Here is a 13693-nt window from a genome sequence, read left to right on the forward strand (position 1 = left end):
TTGAGTAATACACAAAAGGCACAATCGAATGCGCAAACAAGAAATGCACAACAACAACAATATCACATTCAACAACATGTTGCGGTGTCTTCTACACCATTACAAGTTAATTCAAACTTGCAACCACCACAATGGATTAGACAAACAACATAGCAAGCAAATGTGAGTGCTATACCCCATCTCAAGGAGAAACAACAAAAACCTCCCAAACAAAGTTTTTTGCAAATGATGGGATTTACATCAAGACAACAACAATTGGCACAAAGTCAACAAATTCTGATTCATCAACATCAACAACAACATGTGCCTCCATATGTGCCAAGACAAACAAGTTATCATACTTCACAACCACAAATGATGTCTGTGCAATATCACCTAGGCTACAAACAATGATTCCACCACAAGAAGCACAACAACAAGGTCAATATCAAGGCATGGCACAACCACCACAACAAGAGCTGTACCAAGAACATTATATGCTGAAGACACCAAAGATAGCAATATCCGAGCATCAATAGCCGAAGGGAAACATGATGTATCAACAAAGAGTACCCACCAGGATCAATGCTAAACCTCCAAAGTCTGACACAATTGCGCAACAACTTGAGAAGTTGCAACGACAAGTCAATGCATTGGAAACCAAAGGAACAAAGAAATTGTACACAGATCAAGATTTATGTCCTAATCCATTTGACAAGAGCTTTTACATGCCTCCCTTCCCTAAGCATTTTGAGGCACCTAATTTTGAAAAATATAAAGGGAATGACAATCCAAAAGACCACATTCGAGCATTTTTCACAGCATGTACTGAAGAGAGTTATGAGGAAATATATTTAATGCACTTGTTCACACGAAGTCTCACAGGACAAGCCATGGATTGGTATTCGCATTTGCCAGGGAATATAAAGACTTGGTCGGAATTGGCTCAAAAGTTTATATCTCACTTCGCATTCAACATTGATAGTGAAGTGACTATGTTAGATTTATGCAACACCAAGCAAAAGCAAGGTGAACCATTAGTGACTTTCTTGCAAAGATGGTGAAGCTTGTATAGTCATTCTTCCCTAGATATACCTGAAGAACAACAAGTGAACTTATTTATTCAAAATTTGGTCCCAAAAATGATGTATGAACTCAAATTGAAAAGTCCTAGTACCATTGAGAAACTCATTAAGAAAGGGATGAACATTTAAACTGCTCTTGTAGCTAAGGGAATCATTAAGCTCAACAAAGACAGTGACAACACAAACAATTTAGGGGACAGAAATAGATTTTGGTACAAAAACAAGAATGTCACTAATGATGGAGTTGTTGACACAAGAGCAGTGAATGCAAATCAACCCATATTCACAATAAAGAAATTGAGTGCTCCTAATATGTCAGCTATGGAACAAAATCAAACACCAGCAAGCAATGTTACTCAACAGCCGCAATACCAACAATATACTCAACAATATAATCAACAACATGGTCAGCAACAAAACCAGCAACAAAAACCTTTCAGATCAAGGGATGGGCCTCCTTGACAATTTACGCCATTGGGAGAGCCTATTGAGTCAGTAATGAAACAATTAATACAAGCAAAGTTTATCAAGTTACTAGATATCAAGGCAGAACCATTGGTAAAACCGCATTGGTGGAATGATAATGCATATTGTGAATACCATCAGTCAAAAGGACATAAAACTGCATCGTGTTTTCAATTGAAACATATGATTCAATACTTGTTAGATCAAGGAGTAATTGAGGTAGACCCGCCCAACGCGACTTCTAACACTAATCATACAATTTTCAAAACTCCTTTACTTGATCATGACAAGGGTAAAGCATCTTCTTCAAACTCTACCCAAACAACAAATTTTAATTATGCAAATAATGGTTATAACAATGTCATCAATTATTTTTGAGCATCAAATGAGTATGTTTCCACCATAAGAATAAAGGGACAAGATCCTTCTTATGTAGTCACCACTCGTCGATCCAAAATAGTCCTGAAGGGAGCTCCTGCAATTCCTCCCAAATCAACTCCTACGAGTCAGTATAATCTCCTAGATCATCCGGGGAAGACACCTACACAAATATCAATTCTTGAGTTGTTGAAAATGTCCCCTATGCATCGCGCAGTGCTAGATAAAGCTTTAATTGAGTCCACTATCCCGACAGACATTGATGTTGATCAGTTTCAAGCCCGAATTGGACATCTAGCTGTTTCCCAACATGTTACCTTTTCTGATAATGATATTTCTCCTAATGAGCTCCCTCATAATGATCCTTTACATCTTGAAGTCTTTGTCCATAATTGCAAGATCTGACAAGTCTTGATAGATGGCAGAGCAGGTCTTAACATCTGTACCTTGAGAGTGGTCATTGGTCTTGGTTATATAGAAAATGACATTGATTCTTCCAGAAGAATAACAATCAAAGCATATGATAATGCTGAGCGCCCATCTAAAGGGGTAATTTCATTGCCTATCAGAGTCGGTCTAGTGATAGAAAACACTTTCCTGCAGGTCCTAGACCTCGATCTCCCTTACAATATGATTCTTGGCCATCCGTGGATCCACGCAATGAAAGCAGTTCCATCTACTTATCATCAGTGTTTAAAATATCCTTACAATGGGACTGAGATAACAATTCCAGGAGATCGTAATCCATTTCAATTTTGTGCTAATCTAAAGGATTCCCTGAAGCAACAAGTCCAAGTCAATAGAGAGGCCCACTCACATAATTATGTGGATCCTAATGAATTGTTAGATGCTGTCAAAGGAAAATTGAAGATACAGGACCAAGGATGTGGAAAGTATTCAATGGCTCAAACATTCCTCATTAGGAATTTACCAATATCTCCAAAATCACATGGCAGACCACATTTGTTGCAAAAGGAACCTAAGATAGTCATTCAATACCAGCCCCCCACAACATTTACAAGATGGGATGAACTTGACAAGGAAACTTTGGATGATGATGTCATAGATTGGGTTTATAAGGATCCCACTGAGACACCACCTATCAGGTTGCCAGTGGAGCGGTATGGCAAAGGGTTTACTATGCTATAGAAAAAGGGATATGATGGCTACAGTGGCTTGGGCCCTGACAAGAAAGGAAGACTAGAACCTATTATACCCAAGATGAGACCTCCAACTTTAGGGTTAGGTTTTGTACCATTGCGAATTGGACCCTCATCTACCAAAGTGACCACGTGTAGAAAGGGGCGTGACTCTGATGATGAAATGACACTTGAGGATACCTGACCTAAAACTAATTCCAATGAATGGGAGTGGAGTTCCTTTTCTTCTAGCTCCTATGCCCTTGACAGTGTTTTCCTTGACCCTGATGATTTACCCATGGAAAATAAACATGAAATAACTTGCCCTCCTAAAACATGCCCTAATGCTTGGATAGAGTCATTCTAGGACCCAAGCTCTGACTCAGATACAAGTAGTTCAGACAGTGATACCATAGACATTTACATATTTACCATCTCGGCCCTCTCTCTCCTTAAAACCGATGATGACATGCCCCTTGTCTATCCACAACTTATCCAACAGGACCAACAAGAACCACTCAAATTGGATTGTTTTCAAAATGACGAAGCAATTGCAGAATTCCTTGGACTATGGGAAGGCATACCACAAGGTGATCATAAGGAATGATTTACTATTGATCTAGATTCCATGGCATATTTTGGGGAGTCAACTCCATCTTCTAGTCATAAAAATGAAAAAGAAAAAGAAAAAGTAAAAAATCAAAAGAATGGGTCTTTGAGTGAAAACGGTAAGGCACTCTCTGATCATGAAAAAGTAAAAATAAAAGACGTGCCTACAAGTGAAAACCTCTCTGAGGTGCCCAAAGGTGGAAGATTGGACATACCCTTATCAAGTCAGGATAAATCAACATTGCTTGTGGAAATGACCAAAGAGATAAATTTGGGTACACCTGACAACCCTAAGGTCATTCATTTCGCTGCTTCTCTCTCAAAATAGGAAAAGATAGATTTTATCAATTTCTTTCTTGAGAAGAAGATTAGTTTTGCATGGTCCTATGCAGATATGCTTGGCCTTGATCCAGAATTAGTCCTTCATCACTTGCCATTAAAATCAGATGCCAAGCCCGTCAAATAGAAACTTAGAAAGATGCATCCCCAGGTGGCTCTCTTGGTCAAGGTAGAACTAAAAAAATTATTAGATGTGGGCTTTATCAGACCCATTGATTATGCAGACTAGATTTCAAATTTGGTACCAGTTAGCAAAGTAACTGGGGGCATCAAAATCTGTATGGATTTTAGGGATCTTAATAAGGCATGCCCTAAAGATGACTTTCCATTGCTGAATATAGATATCATAGTTGACATGACTGCCGGATATGAGATGCTATCATTGATGGATGGTTTTTTTGGATATAATCAAATTCATATTGCACCTAAAGATCAACATAAGACTGCATTCACATGTGCTTGGGGTACCTATTGCTGGAATGTGATGCCTTTTGGTCTTAAAAATGTTGGCGCAACATATCAAAGAGCTATGATGACAATTTTCCATGATTTTATGCATACTTTGATGGAGGACTATGTTGATGACCTATTATGCAAATCTGTCACAAGAGATAGTCATCTAGCCATCCTTTGCCCCATCTTTGATCGAATGGAAACCTATAAGCTCAAACTCAACCCAAAGAAATGTGTCTTTGGTGTCACAACTGGCAAATTATTAGGGTACATTATTTCTCACAAAGGCATCAAAGTAGACCTTGAAAAGGTTAAAGCAATAATGGATATGCCTCCTTCTTCAAATCTCCATCAACTAGGAAGTCTGCAAGGAAAGCTACAGTCAATCCGCCGGTTTATAGCTCAATTGGTAGACAAATGTCATCCCTTCCAGCATTTATTGCATAAAGGTGTCACTTTTAAATGGACTAAGCAATGTCAATCAGCATTTCAAACTCTCAAGGATTATCTGCTTTCGCCACCTATTCTAATGCCTCCTATAGAAGGGAATCCATTCATATTGTATATTTCTGCAACTGAAACAGCATTGGGAGTTCTCTTAGCCCAACAGGATGAGAAAGGCAAAGAACGGGCTGTTTATTATATCAGTTGGACACTAGTGGGCTATGAGCTGAATTATTCAACTATTGAATGGGCATGTTTAGCAGTGGTATTTGCAACACAGAAGCTTCGACACTATATGTTAAATCATCAGACATTGCTAGTTGCAAAAATTGATCCCTTGAAATACTTGCTTAGTAGGGCAGCTTTGACAGGTCACCTAGCAAAGTGGGTTATGATCCTCAGTGAGTTTGATATTGAGTACATTGAGCGAAAGGCAATAAAAGGACAAATAATAGCGGATCAACTTGCAGAGGCACCTATTCATGATGATCATCCCATGTTGACGGATTTTCCAGATGAATCAGTCTTTGCTCTCACATCTTCTAATGAATGGAAGTTATATTTTGATGGATCCCATACCAAATTCAGGTCCGGAGCAGGTATATTGTTTGTCACCCCTCAAGGTGATGCTATTCCCAAATCCTACATAATAACTTTCCATTGCACCAATAATATTGTAGAATACAAAGCTTTGGTCACAGGACTTCGAGTAGCGATCCACTGGAACATCACACATTTGCAAGTCTATGGAGATTCCCAGTTAGTCATCTGTCAAGTGAATGATGACTATGAAACGAAAGATGAAAAGCTTATTCCCTACAAGCATATGGTGGATTTCTTCAAGACAAAATTTACGGCTATCCATTTCAGTCAAGTTCCAAGAATTCAAAACAAGTCAGCAGATGCTATGGCAACTATTGCTTCTATGTTAAATATGCCCCACAATATGGACAGATGTGAATTTTTGGTCGAACAGTTGCTTATCCCTTCTTTTGAAATTCTGACAGGAGATGTGATGTGTGTTCTTGTTGGTCCTAATTCTCCGTGGTACAATGACATCTATCAATATTTGAAATCCCAAATCTTACCACCTAACCTTTCCTCTAACCAACGCTGAGCCTTCATCCGCCAGATAGCCAAGTATGTCATCATCGCAGACACCCTTTACCCTCGTTCCTTTGACCACACCCTCCTCAAGTGTTTGGATTCTGACGAGGCACAAACAACTTTACATGAGGTTCATGATGGTATATGTGGGGGCCATTTCAATGGTCTGAGTCTAGCTAAAAAGTTGATTCGTGCTGGGTATTATTGGCCCACTATGGAAAAGGATGTTCATGATTTTGTCAAGAAATGCTACAAATGCCAAATCCATGGAAATTACATATATGTGCCAGCTCAAGAACTTCACTCTGTCATATCTTCGTGGCCCTTTTCTCAATGGGGATTGGATCTTATTGGCAAGATTCACCCGACATCTACAAATGGACACAAATTCATCATCACGGCTATAGAATACTTTACCAAATGGATCAAGGCTATCCCCATGACCTATATCACTGGTGTCCAAATTTCAAAGTTTCTACTAAATTATATCATATGCAGATATGGGGTTCCCCTTGCAATTTTCATAGATAATGGCCATCCATTCAAAAATAAAGATGTCAAGGAACTCTGTGAAAAGTTTCGCATCCAACACCGTTTCTCTAGTCCTTATTATCCACAAAGTAATGGTCAAGCTGAAGCATCAAATAAAACCATCATTAAGATCCTAAACAAGGTCGTCAATGACGCTGGTCAAGATTGGCATGTACAGTTGAATCCAACACTATGGGCTTATCATACTTCCATCCGCACACCTACTGGTCCAACACCTTATTCCTTGGTGTATGGTGCGGAAGCCATTTTACCCTTGGAAGTGGAAATTCCCTCTTTGTGTGTTTCTCTACAAAATTTGATTGATGATGAGATGCACAGAGTCTCTCGATTGCATCAGCTTGAGATGTTAGATGAGAAACGTCAGACAACCCTGACACATTTGCAAGTATATCAAAACCGTCTCCGTCACTCTTATAATAAGAAGGTCAAAGGGTGACACTTCGAAGTGGGAGATTTGGTCTTAAAGGCAAACCCGAAGAATGCACAATCTACCAACATCATCAAAGGAAAGTTTGAGCCTAATTGGGTTGGACCTTTCATAGTTACTGCAGCTTATGGCTCGGGGGCATATCAGCTTGCAACCCCAGACGATGAACCTTTGTCCGATCCTGTAAATAGCATGCACCTTCGCAAGTACTGGGCATAGTTTTCTGTCAGCAGTTCTTCAAATATGATCCTGAAAAAATACAAAAAAATTAAAAAAAAGCTCAAAAAAAAAAATACAAAAAAGTGAAAAATTAAAAAATACAAAAAAAAAGTGAAAAATTAAAAAATACAAAAAAAAGTGAAAAATTGAAAAAAAACAAACAAAAGTAAAGAAAAATCATTTGCCCTCTAGTGAACACCTAGCAAACAGGCGCTTTGGGCAAGTACCCTGGTGAAAACCTGGCAAACAAGCACTTTGGGCAAGTACCCTGGTGAAAACCTAGCAAACAGGCGCCATGTGTAAAAGATTATTGCTTCATCATCTATCATGACCCTGCAGCTTTATCACGCTTATCCTTGTCCTGACCCAATGTTCTGTTCCAGGCCTGTGATTGGTCAACATCATTGTCTTGCATACTTAGATTTCCAGTCCTTGTGCATATGTTTCAGTCCTGGTCACTGTATATATTTTTCAAATGTTCATTGGGTGCACGCCCCTTGTCATGATCAATTACTGGAGCTTTTAAATCAAATAAAAATCCCGAAAACATTCAAAAACATTAAAAAAATCATGTGTTCATTTTCAGCTAAAATGTCTTGAAAAAATCCCTAAAAATCAAATAATGTCCTGAAAAAATCCAAAAAAATCAAATAATGTCCTGAAAAAAATTCCAAAAAAGTCAAATAAAGTCTTGAAAAAATGAATAAATTTTTTTTTCAAAACATTCAAATCCAGAAACAAGCATTTTGCATTTTGTCAATAAATGGTACCCTTTGTGCACAGACAGATCACTGAGCATACATCCAATGACAATCAATCACACATTGTGCTTTAATGAAATCACGCATTAACAGATGAACTTTTCAATCAAACCAGACATTCAAACTAATCAAAATTGTCATATCAATCAACATCAAAATAATTTGTCCTTGTCACTACTATCATGGGTCTTATACAGGGTGTGGTATAGTCGAAACCAGACTGTGTCATGTCTTACACGAGGTACCGCATTCCCTAGAACCAGACAGCATGATCATTCTTGTTTTCCACTTTTGACAATGACGATCAGACTATTTGTTTGACTTGGTCGAATTTGTGCATCTTATCTTTTTACTTATTTATCTTTGGCTTCGATCATGTTCCTATGTTGCTCGAGGATGTCACTGAGTGATTTAGAGTGACCGGGATGGTTCATGATCCCTTTCCTTTTTTGTTGTGTTTGTTGTTTGTGGAATGTTTGTCACAAATTGGGGCAACTATATCATTGGGTGTCTATGATAAGTACGTTCTCTTTGTGAACGCCGCACATACCTCGACCCTTGATGTATGCACCCTAGGATGCTTCACTCATTCCTTGTGTGCGATGTGTCTGTCTTTTGCAAAAGGGGTTGCGTTCTAGCTCTGGCCTTCAATGCCATGATGCTCTGCATCCGCTTTTCTACATTAAATAAAGGTTCTCACCTACTTATGTGCATTTGTGAAAGCAAGTTTTCCTTCATCTCTACCTGTCCTCTATCTAATTTCTTCTTACTAACATTTCTTCCGTCAGTCTTGGTAGTCCGTTTGATCCGTTCGAACCTATCATCTTTTGTCATTCTTATCGATCAATTGGCCTCTTTTTTGGATTTTTCCAGCCAATTCCTCGAGGGGACATGCATATGTCATTGTTATTGTCTGGGGCATTTTCATTATTGTTCTTTGAAACAACACTTAGAATCGCATTGTCTCAAAGAGGGGCAAAATGTAGACGTCTAAAAATGGTCAACGCTTGCAGAGTCATACTTTAACATCTATGCATTGCCTTATTTTTAGGGTTCTTGCGTCACATTAACATTTCTTCTATGTTGCACACTTGGTCTTTATCATTTTCGAGCATCGAGTCATTATTCTACATTCCTCATTTTTCTCACTTTCAAATTTGGTCTTGTTGATAACAATCTTCAGTCATGATTTTGGTCGATCTTATCTTGTTGCATCAATGTGCATGTTCATTTGTCATATATTGGGCATCGTCAATCCTAAGCAATTATAGAATTAGGGTTTTGTCCTCTTGCGATCGATTCGTCATCGATCCTTATTCTTGTTAGTCTCGTCATTTTGCGATCGATTCATCATCGATCCTTGTCCTTGTCAAATCACGTCATTGTTGCAATCGATTCGTCATTAATCCTTTTCCTTGTCAATCATGTCAATTTTGATCAATTAGTCATTTTTCCTCATCAATTCGTGCCTATCAATTTGGTCTCTTTATCAATCTTGGTCAATTCGTCAACCAATCTCAATCGTTTATCAGCATTGGTCCTTTGTCAAATCAAAATCATGATCGAATCGACATTAATTTCTTGTTGTCCTAACCTAATTGTCGTCCTTGCATTTCTAATTCATCTTCTAGGGTTTTATGATTTATTCATTTAATCTTGTTTGTCATTTTCCCTCTAGGTTAAATAATTTATTTATTTATCCTAAGTCTTCTTCTCACAATTAAATATTTATTTAATTGGCTAATTAATTCCCTCTCTTTTTGTGAATTAATTAATGAATGAAAAATTATTAATTAATTCACCTAATTTTCTAATTTCTTCTAATTTCTATTTCTATTTTCAATTTTTTGTCATAACATCTTGCATAGCAATTTGTCATAATTTGTCATAACACCTTGCATAGCAATTTGTCATGCACTTGTCATAATTTTGCTATTCTTGTTTTGAATTTCCTTTCAAATCTCTTCATGCTAATCTTGTCTTTTCTCCAATTTGTCTATAAGTTGGATGAATTTCTTCAATCAAAGGATCCACTAATCACATTTTCAGAGAATCAATCACGCTTCTAGTATCCTTATGCTGTTGTCTCATCTTGTCAATCTTGCTTTCATACTATGCTTATGCACTTGTAGGTGAGATCCACAAACACACTAATTTGAAGGAGAAAGAAGGACAATGGAGAATTCTGGAAGAGATATTCACGTTTGTAATGATTTGCATTTGGTTTGAATGTCTTATTTTCAATATCTCTGTAGATAGGAATTTGGAATTCATCAAAGCAAGTAGCAAATTAGACTAGCTCAATCACAAAAACTAGATTGCAATGAAAAGAAAATCCTAAAAACATTCAATAGAGATATGAAAACAAGACATTCAAATCAAATGTAAACCATTACAAACATGAATGTCTCCTCCATACTTCTCCATTGTCCTTCTTTCTCCTTCAAATTGCTTTGTCTGTGGATCTCACCTACAAATGCAAAGGCATAGCATGAAAGCAAGATGAAATGGCAGCGTAAGGATACTAGAAGCATGATTGATTCTCTTAAAATGTGATTAGTTCGATAATGTGATTAATTCCTCCTTTGATTGAAGAAAATCATCCAATTTATAGACAAATTGGAGAGATGGCAAGATTAGCATGAAGAGATTTGAAAGGAAATTTCAAATCAAGAATGACAAATATGACAAATTATGACAAGATTGACATGCAAAATTGATTGATTGACAAATTATGACAAAATTGACAAGATTGCTATGCAAAATTGATTGATTGACAAATTATGACAAATTATGACAAGATTGAAATTCCATTCCCATGAAATTAGGGGAAATATTAGAAAAATTGAAGAAAATAGGAGAAATAGAAAATTAGGTGAATTGGAAATTAGGAAATTAGAAATTGATGAAAATTAGGTAAATTAATTAATAATTTTTCATTCATTAATTAATTCAAAAAAAGAGGGGGAATTAATTAGCCAATTAAATAAAAAATTTAATTGTGACAAGAAGACTTAGGATAAATAAATAAATTATTTAACCTAGAGGGAAAATGACAAACAAGATTAAATGAATAAATCATAAAACCCTAGAAGATGAATTAGAAATGCAAGGACGACAATTAGGTCTTGACAAAAGATAATTGATGTAGGGTCGATTTGATCATGATTCAGACTAACAAAGGACCAATGTTGATAAATGATTAAAATTGGTTGACAAAAATCAACGACAAATTGACCAAGATTGACAAGGAGATCAAATTGAAAAGTGCCAATTGACATGATTAAAGAAGACAAGGATCGATGACGAATCGATCGCAAAATGACAAGATTGACAAGGATGAGGATCGATGACGAATCGATCGCAAAATGACAAGATTGACAAGGACGAGGATCAATGACGAATCGATCACAAAAATGACAAGATTGACAAGGACGAGGATCAACCAAAATCATGACTGGAGATTGTTATCGACAAAACCAAATTCGAAAGCGAGAAAAATGAGGAATGCAGAAGAAGGACTCGATGCTCGCAAATGATAAAGACCAAGTGCGCAACATAGAAGAAATGTTAATGCAACACAAAAACCCTAAAATAAGGCAATGTGCAGATGTTAAAGTATGACTCTGCAAGCATTGACCATTTTTAGATGTCTACAATCCCTTTTGAGTGTAATTAGGATTTCTTATCATTGCAATCTAGTTTTTGTGATTGAGCTAGTCTAATTTCTATTTGCTTTGATGAATTCCAAATTCCTATCTACAGGTTGGTATTTTGTATTTACATCTAGTTTTCTATTGACTCTAGAATTTGATGTCAAAGGGGGAGAGATTGGTATGAAAAAACACAAGAAAAACACATGTCACTCCCAGGGGGGAGAGATTTTTACTTTGGGGAGAGATTGTTTATATCTGTATTTTGATTTCTGGTTATGATCTCTTTTTGGGAGATTGTTAGTTTTTGGTATTTGGCATTTCTGTCTTGGCACTTTGATAGTTTTTCCATCTTGTGTTGCCATTAATGACAAATGGGGAGATTGTTGGTATTTTGGTATGGTTTTGTCATTGATGTCAACACCTGCTAACACTTATCAACTTCGGTACTTTGAAGAATTGGCAATGTTCACCGACAAGTAAGTGACTTATGCATAGTCACCAAGTATCTGGTACACCGGTAGGATATAATGTTCACCAACACCTAGAACAACATGGAAAACACCTGGTTATGTCGAAGACATCATTTGGACACTTTGTCTTGGAGATTTGTTCATTGGCATATTCGTATTTGCATATTTGATGTTACCAGAAAACTGGTCCAGATCATTCACCAACAGGCTTATCTATCCCAGATTAGCACGACATGCTATGGAGATGTTTTATTAATGTTGTAATTGCATTGAGCCAACATGTTGAATCTATTATAGCATCAGACATTGTTTTATTTGTAAAATGATTTTATTGTAATATTGTTTAGAGCTGACCTACTAAAATTGGCCTTAGGTTATGATATAAATATAAGATCTTATTTGTAAGATCTAATGTGGAATGCAAAAAAGGAATTGTGTGAAGGTATATGCGAGAATAAGCAGAGCTATACACACATATATCATTTAAAGGTTGAAGGAGGTTTTTGTGAAGACAATCAGAACTACACCGGTATTGAATCCAACATAGTAAGATACTATTTTGAGCAGTACATCCTTATTGGATTTAACCATCCAATTGTAGTCAGTGTGACTCCCATTTGTGTTTGAGCAGTGAGCTCTAGGGGCTTGGCCTTTCTGCATGTGCAGACCCCATTTGTATACACATACTATCTACAGTAGTATCATATGATTGTAGGTAAGGTTTCCCACCGTGGTTTTTCCCCTTACAGGGTTTCCACGTACAAATATTGGTGTTTTGTGTTGTGGATGTTATTATCTTTCTATTTCATGCATTAATCTTTACTGGTACCATAATTAACTGATAAAACTGTCTACTAGCATAAAAGTCTGGTTTACCGGTATTAAGCATTATTGTTGATTAAGTTGTTTTGGTTTGAATTTATTTGACAATTGATTCAACCCCTCCTCTTAGTTGTCCGTGGGACCTAACAATTACAATGATATGCCATCTCGTCTTAAGACCAAAACAATAATAACAAGTCCATAAAACATCCTAAAACATCCTTGTAACGTGTAGAGTACACGTTAACATGATACTGATCCATAACCTAGATAAACACTAGACCTATTCTAGGTCCACCATGCCAAAGCGATGTCTTCAAGAAGTTGAAGCATGATCAAAGAACATCTTCAACATCCTGACACCCATGTAGAAGTTGCACCAACACCAATTATGCATCCTATCAAGATTCCTCAGTGAAAGCTTTGCCAGTAGAGCCTTAAACCAATGTCGGTAAGGGTTTACTAGAGTGTATGATAGCATCTGATTACCAATCCAATACCAACTGACCAAGACATGCTTCAGAAGCATGTACCACATGTAACCAATCACATTCCATAAATCCAAACATGTCGAAAGTGTCCAACAGAGAGTCTCTTCTACTGGTAACACTAGATCTTCTACCGGTAACCAAAGCCCATCTATCGTTAACCAATCATAACAACTAGTGTTGACATCAATGACAAAACATCAATGCAACACGTAATCATTTCATCCATAATGCCAACAATTGGTTCATCTGCTAGAAATGGAAAAGATATATGTCAAAATCATGAGTGTAGGACAAGTC

Source organism: Cryptomeria japonica, chromosome 1 (assembly GCF_030272615.1).
Source record: "Cryptomeria japonica chromosome 1, Sugi_1.0, whole genome shotgun sequence".
NCBI lineage: Eukaryota > Viridiplantae > Streptophyta > Pinopsida > Cupressales > Cupressaceae > Cryptomeria > Cryptomeria japonica.